Source organism: Miscanthus floridulus, chromosome 8 (genome assembly GCF_019320115.1).
Source record: "Miscanthus floridulus cultivar M001 chromosome 8, ASM1932011v1, whole genome shotgun sequence".
In the NCBI taxonomy this organism is placed as follows: Eukaryota; Viridiplantae; Streptophyta; class Magnoliopsida; order Poales; family Poaceae; genus Miscanthus; species Miscanthus floridulus.
In genome coordinates this window covers 30,351,706-30,369,305 of record NC_089587.1, presented here as the reverse complement: position 1 = coordinate 30,369,305, position 17,600 = coordinate 30,351,706, and the positions used below count along the sequence as shown (strand labels likewise).

The 17,600-nt window shown below is 49.0% G+C and overlaps 1 pseudogene; it reads right to left on the bottom strand.

The window, feature by feature from the left end:
• Positions 1-4,963: 4,963 nt before the first annotated feature.
• Positions 4,964-6,552, bottom strand: LOC136468794 (phospholipase D alpha 1-like; annotated as a pseudogene).
• Positions 6,553-17,600: the final 11,048 nt, after the last annotated feature.

The following is a 17,600-nucleotide window of genomic DNA, read 5'->3' as shown; positions in this document are numbered from 1 at the left end:
TTCTTGGTTATAAGATTTAGGTACTAATTTGCATTTCCAACGGTTCCTTCTTTTACTTTGATATCTCGATAGTGTTAGCACGGGTATTCTACTAGCACAGTATATCTGCTCACCTGACTAGGCATAGAAAGAGACGATGATGAGCATCTCCCTGAAATGAGTGACTTCTCGATTTCGTTTTTATAAGTTTAAAGTTCGAAGTTGCATGATCCATGCACATGCGTATAAGAAAACTTTCACATTAGTCATCAGTGATTGGAGTTGTAATTCATAATAATGTGTTGGAAATAATATTACTAGATATTATGGTTTCAGGTCCACCGTCGTCCACTCGCATGCACATGGGTCATCATCATCCATCAGATCAGTCGGGCGTCTACTCAAAGATCGATCAGAATCAAACGATGCCCACGCAAAACACGAGCCCTAGGCACTGTTTGGATAAACTCATAATTAGATTAAATAATTCAGAATCATCGAGAAGTATGCCAATGATTAATACGAAAAATGATGGCGATTTAATTATCTGACGATATTCATGACCCAAAATAAGCCGAAATATAGTGATTCTTTTAAATGTATATTTTTCTATAGAGTATTTTTAAGAGCTCCTAAAAATCACTTCATTACTAAATCACCGTTTATTCTAACTCTTAAAAGAGTACACTTAAAATTTTGTCTTTCTCACACCATTTCTATATTACTTCTAAAAATATATAAAAACGGACCTATCACATAATTTTCCTCTGCCCTTGGCGCACCACCGCCCACTGTCTGATATCATGGACTAGAACTACTGTCTCTGTCCTTAAAAAACTACGGTACAATTCTTACTTTTTATGGAGTCGAAGGATATCAATTTTGATCACGTATATACGAAAAAGTACTAATTTTTTATAGGAAGAATTGTCTGTTGGACATTCGAAGTGATGGTCCTTTGCTAACGGACACCCACTTTGGAGCACTTTGCCATAGGACACTCTGGTTCATTGAAATGAGGTCATAGGACACCATGGACCGGTTACAGCCGATTGAGGAGAGAGAAAACTTCATTTTAGACATCCGGTGCCCCTGAACCACTCTTGGGTCCACCCCCAACCTGGTCTGGCCCATAAGAACCGGCCCCGCCCCGGCCGTTAGGGTTAGGTCGCGCGCCGTCCCTAATCCCACACTCCATTCCTCGCCGCCCACTCAACCCCAGTGCTCGCCGCACCGCCATCCACCCCAGTGCCTGCCACCGTTGACACCTCTAGCCTCGGCCGTCATCCGCCGCCATGTGGGGCTGAGGATCTGGAGCACCCCCACGACCAGAAGATGAAGTCCCCCAGCAGGAAGAACGTGTAGTGCCCTGGTTCTCCGCCTAGGGTTCCTCAATTGAAATGAATTCCAAAAGGGTAAGCTTTTTTGAACCCGTACTCTTTGGATTTGTATGCCTGTTGATGCGTTAGAAAGGTTGCGGTTTGAAATCGTTTAGTTTGGTTCTTTTCCTTTGTTTTGATTTAGGATGGATCCGATGGCCGCGTGTAGGTTAGCGATTAGAGTACCTACCTATGTAGAGCAAAGACCAGATAGGCTCGATGATTATTATGTAACTGCTAACTACATGTGTGTGGTGGACAAGGATCTCTTCAATTGGATGGGTTTTCATGAGTTGCTTTGTCAGGAGATAGTTCATGGTCAGGATCAAGAACTGCAGGTTACTTTCTTTGACAAAACCAAGGATGAGAAAGTGCGCATAGATTCTGATTCTGCTCTGTTACATGCATTTGATGTGTATTGGGACTATAGGAAGCTGCCACTGACTATACATGTTGTTGACATTGGTCCTCGTTTGTTAGTCTCAGTTTTCCAGTGCGAATGCCTCTGTTGATAGTCAGTCTCTTATTAGCACACAGCAGAGTCAGGTCAATTGTTTGCCACTAGCTATGATTTTGCCTGATGATATTCCAGTGCCTAATCTAGTAGATGATTATAATACTAAAGCTATTCATATCCTAGTGCCTAATCCAGTAGATGATCATAATGCTGAAGTTGTTCATATTCCAGAATGTGTTAGTAACCCTGATGTTGCTGCTGATACTAAAGTTGATAATCCTGATGTGGCTGCTAATTCTGATGTGGCTGCTAATCTTGATGGCGATAGTAATCCTGAGGTTGATGCTAATCCTGAAGGTCATGATAATAATGAGGATGATTCCACAGTTTTGACAGCAAAGTGGAAGGGGCAGTTAGCAGCTGTAGTAGGGATTGATGGCCACAACTGGATGTTCCCAGTGGCCTATGGAGTATTTGGCAGTGAGACCAACGAGAATTGGGAATGGTTCATAAAGATGTTGCACAAGGCTATTGGATCCCCACCTGGTCTTGTTATTTCAACTGATGCAGGTATGTTTCCTTCATTGTTTGATGCAGTGTTGCATTCATTGTTTCATCCTATGCAACCTGACATTGTTTACTTTGTTGCTAACTGTAGGTAAAGGAATAGACAAGGCTGTTACCAAAGTCTTTAGAAATGATGTTGAGCACATAGAATGCATGAGGCATGTTGTCAAGAATTTTCAGAAGAGATTTAGGTGAGAAGTGTTTGAAAGGAACTTGTGGCCTACATCAAAGTGCTATAGACAGACAAACCATGATAGGCACTGGAATGAGATGCTCAAAGCATACCCAAAGGCAACAACATGGCTATTGGAAAATCACAAACAACTATGGATGTTTAAAGGCATGACTAGTTTAAAACATGTTAACCACATGTTTCATCTTGTAGGGTTCCAAACTCCTCGATCACTAGGAGTCAGGCTACCTCAACACTGACATCTAGTCCAAGCGCATGCACTAGGAACAAGAGGGCCCTGATGGATGTCTAGGCACTGCAAGCAACACAGAAAGAGAAGAAAGCTTTTGAATTCTGTGCTTTTATGTGATTTTGTGTGCTTTTGAGCCACCTGTGCCATATGAACTTGGCAGAACTTGGTATTGTAATGTATTAAATATGGTATTGTAATCTAGCGTATGAACTTGGCATAACTTGGTAATGTAGTGAACTTGGTAATGTATTCTTGTGAACTTTAAGGCTTGGTAATATAGTGAATTCAAGGCTGTTGTTACTTGTTGTATGTTGCTAACCTTATTCAAGTTGGTCATGCTGAAATTTTATTAACCTGGGCAATGTCACATAACTTCATTTCTTTCATTTCACAAACATTACAAAGCTAAGTTCATGCTTGGTTATACAATAACATGCACATGGCAACAAAGCATACAACTCCAAACACATTGGCAACATTCATCCACCTAAGAACTCTTTGCTTTCCAGCTATTCTACTCACATCAGCCCTCAGAGCTACTACAACATTGTTTAGGTTCAACATAGAATTCTCCAAAGCCTTCAAGCCAGCCATCACTGCTGCAACATCCATGCCATCTCCTGCGCTCACTGGTTTCCACATGAAGAAACTGCACTGCGTGTTGCCCTCATCACGCCAAAGAACACAACATTGGGATGAACCCTAGATCCAATTTGGAAATGCCAAAATGAACTAGCAAGAAATGCAAATAACTCACCCCGTCACAATTCCTGTAAGTGTAGAACTGCTTGTCTGGGTTATTTTGGGTTCTAGACGTCTACTCCACAACCGTCGCTGTCCTGCAGAAAGGGCACAACAGCTTAGCCTCTCTCGCTCCACGCGAACTTGTCGAGGACGAAGCGCCCAAGCCTGTCGCCATCTTCAACGGCCTCTGCTTGTTTTTTCGTGTCGACGATGCCAGCCCGCCGCCGCCGTCGCTGCCTTTATCGTGGAGACAAGGAAGCAGAGTGAGACAGTTAACGGACGGGTTCTTATGTTGGGGGTGGACCCAAGTGTGGTTCTGGGGCACCGAATGTCCAAAGTGAAGTTTTCTCTCTTCTTAACCGGCTAAAACCGGGCCGCGGTGTCCTGTGGCCTAATTTCAATGAACCAAAGTGTTCTATGGCAAAATGCTCCAAATTAGATGTCCACCAGCAAAGGACCATCACTCTAGAAGTCCAACAAACAATTCTCCCTTTTTTATATCAAATAAGTATTATTAGATGAATTATAAAATAAATTTATTTGAAGACATAATTATTAATATTTTTTCGATAAAATAGATTAAACTTGAGAAAATTTAACTAGCCGTCTTAAACCTAGAACTGTTATATATATATATATATATATATATATATATATATATATATATATATATATATATATATATATATATAACTACTATCCTGTAGCTGGCTACAGAATAACTTATTCTGTAGCCACTTTGAGTTACGATAATTACTATGTTATTTTACGAGATTATAGTAACTCCTTACTAAGTGGTTTAATATAACGTTATGGTAAATATCCCCATGTGTTATAGTAACCCAACTATCGTAAATATGTATTTATATTATGGTAAATTAGTATATAAAATTATAGTAAATGAAGGTGGCTACAGAATAACTTATTTTGTAGCCGGCTACTGAATAGCCTCTCCCTATATATATATATATATATATATATATATATATATAGTAGCTAGCTACACAATAAGTTATTCTGTAGCCACCTCTATTTACAATAATTTTAGAGTAAAATACACCGGAGGTCCATTAACTTTCGGTGAAGTGCCATCTAGATCCATCAACTTTGAAACTGCATTTTTAGGTCCATTAACTTTCGTTTTGTGTCATCTAGGTCCATCAATTTTGACTCTTGCATTTTTGGTCCATGAACTTTTAAAATGGTTTACTGTAGGTCCACGTATGCATGCACGCACGTCGACTTTTTGCGTCAGTGGAGCCATGCCTGCACTTGTCACCGTAGCTCGTCTGTCGGGCATGCATGTGTGTTTTCCTGCTCGAATCATGACAGGGGCGCATCATCACGCGGCTGCCCGATGCGACCGTCGACGACCTTCTCATCCCGAGCTACTCGTACCTCATGGGGACGCTCTACGACATGGTGCGTGGCAGGTCCAGCAGCGGACGGTGGTGGCACAGACTCGCAGGCCACGCATTGAGTAGAGCCCCTGAGTTTTGGTCCTTGCTGCTGACGAGCCCGGCCCTGGTGGCGTCGTCGGGGGTGTCGGGGAACCCGAACGCGATGTCGCCATCGATGCCGCCGGCTCCACGTCTTAGGGTCGTCCGGGAACGTGACGGGCGATGGTGGGATGAGCTCGTCGGCGAGGTCCCGGAGCTAGATGAGCAGGTCCTTGCCGCCCTGCTTGCGCCACCGCTGCTCGAAGTTGTAGAGCACGTCCCACGCCATGGGGCCCTCGAGGCGGTAGTGGATGTCGTGCCACGGCTCCCTCGGCCCGCCCTTGGCGATGGCGGCCATTGTGAAGTTTGGCTGGTGGAAGTCATCGTGGTGCACGCCGTCCAGCATCCGGAACAGCGAGTGGGACGACGTGTCGTAGCGGTCGTCGTAGAGGTCCAACCCGCCCATGAAGCTGAGGATCCTCCGCTGCCGCTGCGACGACCGCAACACCGGCATGTCATGGTCGACGACGACGATCTTCTGGTGGTGCGTGAACATGGTGGATATCTGCAGGTCCTGCATGATGCTCCCTGAGTCGTCGGGGTTCCGCGGGCACATCACGCAATGCACGTCGGTGCCCTAGAAGTAGTTCATCATCTCCTCGTCGTGGGTGGCCATGAGCCCGTCCTTCTTGAGCACCCCTATGGAGGTGTGATCGTCCCAGACGAGCATGAGCACGCGGACACCCTCGCTGGCCTTCTTCTTGAGCAGCTCGCCGAGCGTGACGCCGCCGCCGGGCCTGGGCGGGCGGGTGCCGTCCCTGAGCAGCGTGATCTCCGTGTACACCGACCACCCGGTGATGTAGATGAGGTGCTTGGCGCCGCTGATGGCATCGAAGATGTCCTCCTAGCACCGGTGCGCCTCGTAGCACCTGCCGCCGTCGAGCGGGATCCGTGGGACGAAGCCGTCGGGGACGTGCGCGTCCTGGTACAGCGTGACCCTGCACCCCTGCCGCTACGAGAAGAAGGTGTAGGGCACGCCGAGGTACTTGCCGCTGCGCACGCCCCTGCCCCAGCTCTGGTCCTTGGAGATGTCGAAGTACTGGAGCTTGACGTGGACCTTCCCGCCGCTCTCGAGCGGCTTGTGGTCCTTGCCGTCGCCGCCGCCGTCGTAGAGGTGCAGCCAGCGGTCCACCTTGTGGCCGTCGAAGATGTTGCGGACGGGGAGGTAGGCGACACCGACGGTGGAGGCGCCGATGGGGTTCTTGGCCCGGATGGTGAAGACGACGTCGGAGGCGAGGTGTGCGCAGTAGACGTGGAAGGACTCGTACCACCGTGGGCTGGCCATCTCGTCGGTGAGCGTGCGGGTGCGACCGACGCAGGCCTTGCCGAGCCCGATGGTGGCGTAGATCTTGCTGGTGCCCTTGCCCACGCCCACCGTGTCCTCGACCGTCTCAACCAGCTTGCGGAGGAACCCTGGAGCCTGGCTGCTGGGCCTGCTGGAGTTGGACCTCTGCCTCAAAGATGGTGACGTGAAGCGAGCCATGGAGCAGTATCCTCGCCATCCCTCCCGTCGATTTCAGATCACCTGCACATACATACGCGACCAAAGCCAATGTATGATGGCAAACGTACGTACAGATTCGAACAGGAAAACACACATGCATGCTCAGCAGACGAGCGACGGCGGCGAGTGCAGGCATGGCTCCACCGACGTAAAAAGCCGATGTGCGTGCATGCATGCGTGGACCTACAGTGAACCATTTTAAAAGTTCATGGATCAAAAATGTAAGAGTCAAAGCTGATGGACCTAGATGACACAAAACGAAAGTTAATGGACAAAAAATACAGTTTCAAAGTTGTTAGACCTAGATGACACTTCACCAAAAGTTAATGTACCTCCGATGTATTTTACTCATAATTTTATATACTAATTTACGATAATATCAATACATATTTACGATAGTTGGGTTTACTATAACACATAGGAATATTTATCATAACGTTATAGTAAACCACTTAGTAAGAAGTTACACTATAATCTCGTAAATTAACATAGTAATTATCGTAACTCAAAGTGGCTATAGAATAAGTTATTTTGTAGCCAGTTACATAATATATATATATATATATACTTGTAGATGTACGGAATCAAGCTACTGTTACCCTGCCACGCTTCCGTCCAGATGCCACACGCTCCTGCTTGCCCCCTCCACCCTCGACCTTATCCTCTGGACGCTTCCTCAACCCTTCCATCTTGGCTGCCCCCAGTAGAAAAAGAAAAAAAAAATCCTCTGCACCTCCAAAACCCTCGGTTCTGCCGCCGGCCTACGCGCTAGCTGCAGTGCCGCCCTGAGGATTTGTTTTTATCTTTAACACTTTTTTAAAACTATTTTTAAATATGACATTGTTTTTTTTTCAAAACTAATACTTTTAGCCGTGCCTATTCGTATGGCGTGGCGAAATCACGCTGCCGCGCCATGTATGGGGGCGCGGCAGGAGCGGCGATGTGGCAGCGACCAGGCCCGTTGAATGCTGACGTGGCCGGGGCTCCCGCGCCGTGGATCTAGACGCGGCACTGACGCGCCATGGCGCATGGCGGGGCAAGGCCCATCACAGGCCCACGGCAAGGCCTCTCTTCTTTCCTTTCTCTCCATTTCTTTCTCTATCTTCTCTGTCACATCCACCGTCGTCCTACCGCGCCGCCACCCTCCCGTCGCTCCCGCCCACAGCCTTAGGCCCTCCACCGCGCCTCCATCCCTCCCTCCCTCTCCCCATTTCCCTGCTCAGGCGAGGCCACACCCCTTAGCCGCCCGTGCCCCTCCCTTCCTGTGTGCCCGTGCCCGTCGTCGTCGCCCGTGCCCACCGCCGCGCACCACCGTCGCCTCCTCCCTTGGCTCGTCCACCGTCGACCGTGCCTCCCTACCTACGCCCGCGCCACCTCCCCTGGTGATAGGCTGGGGGGTCAGCCCCTTGGCCGCCCGCGTCGCCTCCCTTGGTGGGCGGCTGTTCGGCCACCGCCGTCGCCGGCGAGGACGCCGGCGGCCCACTCCATCATTGGGGCTGACCCCTAGGAGCTCTCCCCGTTGTTGCTAAGCTATTCCCCCCTCCAAGACCTTCATTTTGGTGATTAAATTTTGAATGAATTGATTTTTATTAGTGATTTGGTATAGTTAAGTAGTTAGGATTTATGGTATGGTTAGGTAGTTAGCCTTTATGTTTTTGTTAGTTAGGATATTGGGTTTAGGGTTTGGTTAGTAATTTAGGGTTTATGTTTTTGTTAGTTAGGATTAGCGGTTTAGGGTTTAGGCTATTGTTAGTTAGGACTTTGGGTTTAGGGATTGGTTAGGTAGTTATGGTTTAGTTAGTTTATAGTAGTAATGGTAATTAGTATAAATACTAGTTTTCATGTGTTGGTACTTAGTAGTGCGTGATACGACGATTTCAACGACTTGATGAAGTTTCCTCAAATGCTTTTATAGATGGATTGTTGTGTCTAAGTTTTTTACGGAGTAAGTGTTAGAATATGGAAGAAGAATTGGAATAGTTTGATGAACCTCCTAGCTTTGATGACCTTTGTGTCCGTTTCAATGCAAAGGTTGGTGGTGATTTCATAGTGAAGGGGAGGTTTGATAGTGGGAAGACTAGGGCACATTATGTCCTGATGCCCTTGCGCGACCGTACTCACTGGTCCCGCTACAATAGGGTGCTCCAAGGTTCCAAGGTTCCAATATGCCCATAGCTGAGGTGGTGGTGGAGAATGGGTATAGGATGTACGGTCTCCAGGATGGGTCATCCAATGACGGTGTTGGAGGCAAAGAACAAGAATTGGGGGTCGAAGGGGAAGTAACTCAGGGTAACATGGATTTAGACGGTCAGTTGACGTAGGAGCAGTTTCATTCAACTCCAGTAGGCTGTATAAGTAATGACTTTGATGTGAATGAGTTTGAATAGGAAGAGGAGGAGCTAGAGGAGGAGGATAGGATCGGTGATGCAGTTAGTAGTGATTCAAATTATTCTGATGATGACCAAGGAGGTAGAGATGCTATGCCAACATCGGTTGATGCAATGCCAGTATCGGTTCATGCTATGCCATTAGCAGTACCAACTGAGGTACTTCTTGCTATGTCGGCTCAGGGTAGACTAGTTACAGATTTGCCAGAGGATGATACCCCCTATGATTCATGGGGTAGAATTAGCGAAGCACAGCAGTATATTCCACCACCACCTTACACGGCGACAGAACTTATGCAGCTGAGGTCGATGAACGTACCTTTTAGTGGTGTTCCAAACTATAGAGATGTCAGCATAACGGATATGTCAGTTTGTGACACCAGTCTGTAGATGTGTAAAAAATCATTGTATGACCATGAGAATGTAATCCTTGTAAAGGGGATGATATTCAATACAATGTCAGAGATGAAGTTGTTCCTTTAGGACTATGTTGTCTATCACCATAGGCCCTACAACGTCACTCATTCTGACAAGGAGTGGAGGTACCACGTGGCATGCAAAAATGGTTGTATGTGGATGTTAAATGCACGAAAGAGATAGAGTGATGGCAAGTGGAGGATAAGCAAAGTGGTCCAACCCCACACTTGCCTATCAAATAAGGGAAAGGAAAATCATCAGCAGCTCACTGCACGTTACATTGCCCGTTGTATATTGGGGCTCGTCGATAACAATAACGACATTGTGGTGTCTTCCTTGCAAAAGTCCATATCCAGATTTGTTAAGTATGATGTGAAGTACGAAAAGGCTTGGCGTGCTAAGCAAATTGCCCTAGTGATTCGTTGGGGTAGCTGAGAGGAAGCGTACAATAGGGTACCCCGAATATTCTGTGCAATGCATTACTATAACCCTAGCTTAAAATGGTTTGTAGACACTAGAGGGATGTATTTTGAGGACCTATTGAGGCATGTCCTACATCGTGTGTTCTGGTCGTTCGCACAGACGAAGCATGCATTCCGGTATTGTCACCCAGTCGTACTTATTGATGGCACTTTCCTAACTAGAAAGTACAGGGGCACCTTGATGATAGATGTTGTTATTGATCCAGAGGACCAGATAGTACCCATAGTTTTTGCCTTGGCAGAGGGGGAGAACAATGAATCTTGGTCATGGTTCTTATGGCTTCTACATGTACATGTGCTTGGCCCATCTCGCATGATATGTTTGATCTTGGACCGTCACCCAGGGATTCTTAATGCTACAGGTGAACATATAGATGGGTTCCCACCTCTAGTGCACAGATGGTGCATGCGATATTTTGTCGCTAATTTTTGGCGGCGTTAGAGGAAGAAGGAGGTTTGTGACAAGATAAAGGCTCTATGTTGTGTACGTATAGAACATCAGTTCAAGGAGACAAAGAGAGAACTAAACAAGATGGTAAACGAAGCGGGCAAGGCCTGGTTAGAGGCACAGATGGAACAGAAGGCTAAGTGGGTGTTCGCATATGATGAGGGTGGTTTCAAGTACGGCATCATGACCACCAACTCGTTAGAGTCTTTAAACCATGTATTCACCAGAGTTCGATCGTTGCCTGTGTCTAGAATTATTGAGTTCTCCTTTCACAAGTGCAACAAATATTTTGTCAAGAGGTGGGAACTTGCACAGAGGAATATAGCTAAGCATGGGCGATTTGGAAAGGCCAGAGCAGAACATTTGAAGGAGGCTGAGGAATTGGCCAAGCAGCAGACCACCAAGTCGTATGGACCTCGCCGACATGTCTTTAGTGTATGGGGGAAGGGTGGCACAAGCTTGGGCGGTGAACATTATGGTGGATGGAACTACCAAGTTGATCTTGACAAAATAGAGTGCAGTTGCAACGTTCCTCAGATCATGCATGCTCCTTGCTCTCACATGATCACTGCCTGAAGGGTCCGCAGATATGACTTTGAGGGTCTGCCATACATGTCACCCTTGTATCTCCGTTTGAACACCCTTAGTATATTGGAGAAGATCTTTGAGCAGTACCTTGACCCGACACAGTGGCACCCTTATCATGGTTATGACTACGTACTGCATCCAGACCTAATGAAGGTAGAGAAGGGTAGAAGAAAGAAGAAGCGACTCAAGGGGGATATGGACACTATGAGAGGATATGGCGAAGACATGTGCGGAGGGGGAGACTTCAACGAGACCCGTGGTAGGAATCTTTCCTCCATTTGCAAAGAATCTGGTCACAAGGCTAGCAGGCATAGAAGACAATGGCAGCAGGTCCATACATAGAACTTGCTTATTTTACTAGTGAAGTTGTTTAACATGTTTGTTAATGTTACTTTCAATATGTAAGTGTGCTTCTATATTGTGTTCATGTTGCATGTTGCCTATAGTAAGCGGCCTCCGCTTCATCTATGGCCTGAGACAAGAACGTGTTCTTCTCTGCCTTGTTCATGTGGCTAGGCTCACCTGCATTGCCCTGATCTGCCTATCGCCTGTAGTAAGCGGCCTACGGTTCATCTGCGACCTCTGTGGCTTGAGAGAAGAACACTGTGGGGGTATGGCCCCCAAGACGTGGGCCGCACCATCGGAGGTGGCCCGGCCCACAAGATCAAGGCGTGCACGGCGCTGCTCGGCGTGCACCGCAAGACATTGTATAGTACCAAATAGGATACTTTACTTGTAACCCTGCCCCTCCAGAGTATATAAGGAGAGGCAGGGGTCTTCTACTCGACATCATGTACTCAATACAATACACCAAAGACACAGGACGTAGGGTATTACGTCGACCAGACGGCCTAAACCTGTCTAAATCACTGTCTCTGCGCCTTGTGTCACCATCCGGTTCCTGATTACGCGCATTCCCACCGACAAATCTACCATCGTAGGATGCTCCTCGGTGGACTACCGATGATATTCTATCGACAGTTGGCGCGCCAGGTAGGGGTGTGCGCTTGATCCATGGTGAACCGGATAGATCTCAAATCAACAATGCATTCTCATCGTCAATCTCGTGGAGATCCATCCCGGTCCACGACGACGATTCATCACTGCTACACCAGCCCCTGCGACAGCAGATCCGATCTCAGAACCACCTCCGAGGTTGTCTTCACCAACAACTCGCCGCCGCTGCTCTCGTTAGTCCTTGTCGACCACTCATCACTGCTGCCCTCATCAGCCCTCGTCGATGACTCGCCGCCGCTGCCCTCGGCGGCCTTCGCCGACAGTCCTCGCTGACATCTTTCGCCGACGTCCCTCACCGTCGACTCATCATCACCGCTCGGCGGCCTTCGCCGACATCTTTCGCCGACGTCCCTCGTCATCGACTCGTCGTCACCGCTCGGTGGCCTTCGTCGACATCCTTCACCGACGTCCCTCGCCGTCAACTCGTCGTCACCGCTCGGCGGCCTTCGCCGACATCCTTCACCGATGTCCCTCGCCGTCGACTCGTCGTCACCGCTCGGTGGCCTTCGCCGATGTCCCTCGCCGTCGACTCATCGTCACCGCTCGGTGGCCTTCGCCGACATCCTTCGCCGATGTCTCTCGCCGTCGACTCGTTGTCACCGCTCGGCGGCCTTCGCCGACATCCTTCACCGACGTCCCTCGCCGTCGACTCGTCCTCACCGCTCGGCGGCCTTTGCCGATGCCCCTCGCCGACATCCTTCACCGACGTCCCTCGCCATTGTCTCATCATCATTACTTGGCGGCCCTCACCGACATCCCTCGTCGCCGCCGAGCTGCAAGCGAGCTGCCCGCGTCGCCGACCAGATAACGCCATATGCCGCTGACCCGACATTCTGTCTAAAAGCTAAGTCACGTTTTAATATTCTTCTAAATATTCTCCAATCTCTGTATATCGCCATTATTTTCCTCCGAGCTGTTTTCTCCATATTTCCAAAAGATTTTTCGAACCCCTGAACAGTCACGTTGATGCTCGGACGCCTCCAGAGACGGCCCTATCTCTGGCTCCTCCCTACATGTGCTACAGGCTCCGCGCTCTACGTTATGGGTGGTCGGTAGTGGCTCCTTAGCGACGCCTGTTCCTCCTACACGTGCACGGGCTTTGCGCTTGATGTTATGGACTATGGGCTAGCTAGGGCTGGAGACTCAGCTACACACTAACTGTTCGAGCGGTTTATATTAAACATAAATATATTTTCACGCCAACTGATCGTTGAATTGCATACGCCGTTTCATCACCATTGCTGATTTTTCTCCAGAGTTCATTTATTTTTACATCATGTACTACCCGTTCTACATGTTTATATTGCAGGATCATCATCCACCTGGTGCTCGGACTTCTCCACCGATCAACTGGTCGGATCGCTTGGTTCATGGACTCCGTCGCCGACCAGTTGATTGGACTGTTCGCCGCTTGTGCTTCATCGCCAGCTACGTCGGTTACTCCTCGGCCCTCGGATTCTTCGTGCTCGAGGACTAAGTGGGCACACTTCATCACATGGACGTCGTCAGCTACGTCGGTGCTCGGACCTCGCCGCCTACGCCGAGGATTCCTCGGTGCTCGGACATCGCCGCCTACGCCGGTGACTCCTCGGTGCTCGGACATCGCCGCTTACGCCGGGGACTCCTCACTCCTCGGTGCTCGAACATCGCCAGCTTCGCCAGGGACTCCTTGGTGCTCGGTCACCGCAAGCGACGCCAGGGACTCCTCGCTCCTCGGTGCTCGGTCATTGCCGCCGATGCAGGGGACTCCTCGCTCCTTGGTGCTCGGTCATCACCGCCGACGCCGAGGACTCCTCGCTCCTCGGTGCTTGGTGCTCGGTCATCACCGCCTACATAGGAGACTCCTCGCTCCTCGGTGCTCGGTCATCGCCGCCTTCACTGGGGACTCCTCGCTCCTCGCTCCTCGGTGCTCGGTCATTGCCACCTACGCGGGGGACTCCTCGCTCCTCGGTTCTCGGTCATCGCCAGCGACGACGGGGACTCCTCGCTCCTTGGTGCTCGGTCATCGCCGCCTACGCCGGGGACTCCTCGCTCTCGGTTCTTGGTCGTCGCCAGCGACGCCGGGGACTCCTTGCTCCTCGGTGCTCGGTCATCGCCGCCTACACCGGGGACTCCTCGCTCCTCGGTTCTCGGTCATCGCCAGCTACGCCGGGAACTCCCTGGTTGGTCAGACATCGCCGGCTGCGCCGGGGACTCCTCAGTGCTTGGATCTTGCTACGTCTCATCGGTGTGCTATCAAGCTGCTCCATGCTATTTGGATCAGGGTGCTGATCTTGGGCAGCACGTCTGGGGTCTTGATACGCACATGTCGGATGACGTCGGCAAGCTTTCAGACTTCTTTTTCTTTGACCCTGCTACAAGATTCATTCTTCATCTTCTAGCAGGCTCAGGGACTAAGTGGGCACACTTCACCTTGCGGTGAATGTGCTTGTTCTCATCTCGAGGCTACGCCTGGGGACTGGCTGCTAGCTCGGCTGGTCTTCTACTTTATGACCCTGGCACCACGTGACTGCGTCACCTACTGTCAGGCTCAGGGACTAACTGTGGGGGTATGGCCCCTAAGACGTGGGCCGCACCATCGGAGGTGGCCCGGCCCACAAGATCAAGGCATGCACGGCGCTGCTCGGCGTGCACCGCAAGACATTGTATAGTACCAAATAGGATACTTTACTTGTAACCCTACCCCTCCAGAGTATATAAGGAGAGGCAGGGGTCTTCTACTCGACATCATGTACTCAATACAATACACCAAAGACACAGGACGTAGGGTATTACGTCGACCAGACGGCCCGAACCTGTCTAAATCACTGTCTCTGCGTCTTGTGTCACCATCCGGTTCCTGATTACGCGCATTCCCACTGACAAATCTATCATCGCAGGATGCTCCTTGGTGGACTGCCGACGATATTCTATCGACAAACGCGTCCTCATCCTCCTCCGCCTACAAGCCCGCCTCTACTAGAGCGATAAGCTCACTCAGTCTACCAGTGTTGTCCTTATCCTTTTCCACCTGTAAGCCCACCTCCGCTAGAGCGATGAGATCGCTCAACTTGGTAGTGTCGTCCTCATCCTCGTCCCCCTCATTGTCCAACAGAATCAAAGATAGAATGCTACGACTAGCTCGCGTTTCTATGCTCATGTAACTTCTTTTCCACATACCTTGCACGAGTCATCTCTGTGGCATGCTCCCCGCTACATCCAATCCCTTCATGTATAAAATGCAACAAGTTAGCAATGCGATTATACTACATATAAAAGCAGGCAACGAAAATAACAAGGCTTCCAATGACTCACTTGCACACAATGCAGCAACATGGTCGTTCAAGACCTGCATCTGTACTCTTTCCTCCTCCATTACAGCCTTCCTTGGCCTCTCCTCTAATGCCCTCCGTCTCTCCAATTCCCATTTGTCAAGCCTGACACCGATCAGGTTACGAATACTGCTCTGTCTAGCAAACTCACGCATGTCCTTCCGTTGTTTAACGAATAGGTCGACGTAATCAGGTCCATATCCCCTCTTTCATGCAATTACTTGCCTCCCCTTCAACTCATCCAAAAACCTAGCTTGACCATCATAAGAATTTCACTTGCGTTTCCTAGTGCTCTATTGAAACAAAAAATTAGATCATAAATCTTAGCAAAAGAAAAAAAATATGATTTCATGTTTTCCACAACAATAACCAACCTCATCATAGTCAACCATATGACCACAATAATGGCCTATTCTAAGCTCTAAAGGGACTAGACCGTAGTTGGATTTAACACCATATTCGCACATGACAGGTGGTGCTTTGAAAATTACCGTTTTTTTCTTCTTTTCCTTTTCCTTTGGCGGCTCCGGCCATTGATTCTTAGGACCATAGAGCCACTCCTTGAAATGATACTTCACAAATGCAAACACCTAAAAGAGATGATATTAGTACATGAACACCTATAGCTCAATATTTCAACAGATACACTGTTCATTTACTTCATGCTTGTTTGAACACACAAACCCTAACGTATTTTCAGGGTTTATCATAGCACGATCTCTGCAGTAGCATAGAGGAGGTTCCTTGAGTCGTCTAACTATAGCTAAGTGCTTCTCCTTAGCCGTCATTGGCGGAGGGTTAGGGGGAGGTGGAACCCACCACTCGAAGTGCTCACGTAGATGTCTCTCTCTCCTACAATCATCGAAAAGGAGGTACATTGGGTCAAACTTATCTGCATCGTCGATCCACTAAAAGAAAAGGCATCTCTCATGGGCCTACACAGCAAGATTCCAATAAAATATTAGTAACCTAGTAACACAAATGAAGAAAAAAACATACGGAAAGAATTACTTACATTAAAACGACCGCATGTAGAAGCAACGAGCCGCTGTGTCCGGCTGTCTCGATTGAAACACGTCGGCCGAACGACCACAGTCACAGTTAGGGACAGGGAGATCATGAGGGACGAGGACATCTTTGCTAGACTCGTCGGGGTACAATTCTTTAGGACGACCCCGTTTTCGCTACAACTGCTCTCGATACATGTCTTGCATCTAATAAAACGGTTATAATTTAACATCAATCAAAACATCGCAAATTAATATAAAGGAGAACCATTTATATTACAACTAAAATAATACCTCATACTAAACATGGTAACATGCTTCTAACTAACTAATTAACCTTAACGATAACAAAATCGAACTAATATTTTTTCCAAACCCTAGCCCAAATATTCTTATCCTCTAAACCCTAGCTACCATTCACAATCTTTGAATCCACCGTTCAAACGACAAATAAGAGCATCGTTACCGTGATCGAGGCCGAGGAGAAGCTTGGGGAAGGGAGGGAGGGAGACGGGCAGGGAGGGACGGGCGACGGCAGGCTTCTGTGAGGCGGGAGGCGGCGGCGCGGGCGCTCTCATCTCTGTTCGACGTAAGGCAGAGAGAGGGAGGGAGGCTCGCGATGCGACATTAAGTCGGTTCTGCCGCGCCTTGGGCGATGGCGTGGCACTGCGCATGCCAAGATGTGCGGCGCGACAGCGCCTGCCACGTCAGCCGGTTAGGGCCCGTGCCCCTGCCACGTTATCGCCTTTGCCGCGCCATCATGCATGACGCGACAGCGTTGTTTGACCGCGCCATGACAATAGGCGCCGTCAAAAGTGTTAGATTTAAAAATAAAAAAACAGTGTTAAAATTGAAAATAATTTTAAAAAGTGTTAAAAAATCGGCACCGCAGCCCGCGTCCCCACGCACCTTCCCTCCCTCTCTCCCTCTCTCCGGACGTGACGGCGCAGCACCACGGTGGGCCCCTGGCGGCGGCAGCCTCCCGGCACGGTGCCGTGCGGCTGAGCCCCGCAGGTGCCCGCGGCCGCGTCCCATCGACCATGACCTGGGGGTGACCGCCTCCCGGCACGGAGCGGTACAGGCGAGCCCCGCCGGTGGCCGTGCAGCTACCTCTACCACGGCGACGGCTGTCAGGCTCTGCGAGGAGAGGGACATCTGTGAGGGAGAGGACCGGCCTGTCGCCTCAATGCCGAGCTCCACCTCGCGTGCCTCCATGCCTGCACCCTGCAATATTGGTCTTGCTTCATCCTTCCTCAGTTCATTGTTTTGTTTACTAATTTGAAAGATATTTATCTACAGCGTCCCTCTCCTACAAAAAAAGGAAACGCCAAAGATGGATCTGCAAGGTTTGAATCATTAACCATTCGCTTTACAATTTCGTTTTCCTTC